The sequence below is a fragment of the Sapajus apella genome, unplaced genomic scaffold (assembly GCF_009761245.1).
Source record: "Sapajus apella isolate SASKATOON/1434 unplaced genomic scaffold, GSC_monkey_1.0 scaffold36, whole genome shotgun sequence".
Lineage (NCBI taxonomy): Eukaryota > Metazoa > Chordata > Mammalia > Primates > Cebidae > Sapajus > Sapajus apella.
The window spans coordinates 6243417-6244112 of NW_022436976.1; the positions used below are offsets into that span (position 1 = coordinate 6243417).

The following is a 696-nucleotide window of genomic DNA, read 5'->3' on the forward strand; positions in this document are numbered from 1 at the left end:
TTGGGAACTGGTCTTAGGGGAAGAAGAGTTGCTGAATATCTGTGATGTCTCATTTAAGGTTTAAGAATAAATAGGTCAAAATATATAAGGTCATATAAACATGCCATATTTCTTAAATAATAATCTCCATTATTTGTATTATTATTTCAACCATGAAGATGAGAATCTGAAAGTTTTTGTTTGATTGTTTTCTAGATATTTTATTATAAGATAGTATGGTCTAAGGCCATACCACCCTGAACGTGCCCGATCTCATCTGCTCTCGGAAGCTAAGCAGGGTCGGGCCTGGTTAGTACTTGGATGGGAGACCGCCAGGGAATACCGGGTGCTGTAGGCTTTTTTTTTAAAAAAAAAAAAAGATAATATGAAAGTAGTTTTAACAACCATGAATGAGTCACAAAACATAGCCAGATAGAAAATAATCAGCTGTTATATAGGCATAATTAAGGACCATATTTATCATAATAAGAAAGACATCTCTGGACAGATTTTTTGAAAGTGATATATATCCATGTATATAATTGTACTTTTGAAGGCAATTTGAATCTATAAATGAATATTTTTCCAGCTATAGTTATAAAAATTATACTTACCCATACAATTTGTTAGGCATTGTAAATCATGGGAATTTGATTTTAGATGATATGCATAGCATATACTAAAAGACATATATTATAGTTCTTATTTAAGGATAAT

The 696-nt window shown here is 31.0% G+C and overlaps 1 non-coding gene across 1 annotated transcript; it reads left to right on the forward strand.

The window, feature by feature from the left end:
• The first annotated feature begins 218 nt into the window (after positions 1 to 218).
• On the forward strand, positions 219 to 337 carry LOC116564171. Its single transcript, XR_004274761.1, has one exon. It is a non-coding gene; the product is annotated as a 5S ribosomal RNA (ribosomal RNA).
• Positions 338 to 696: the final 359 nt, after the last annotated feature.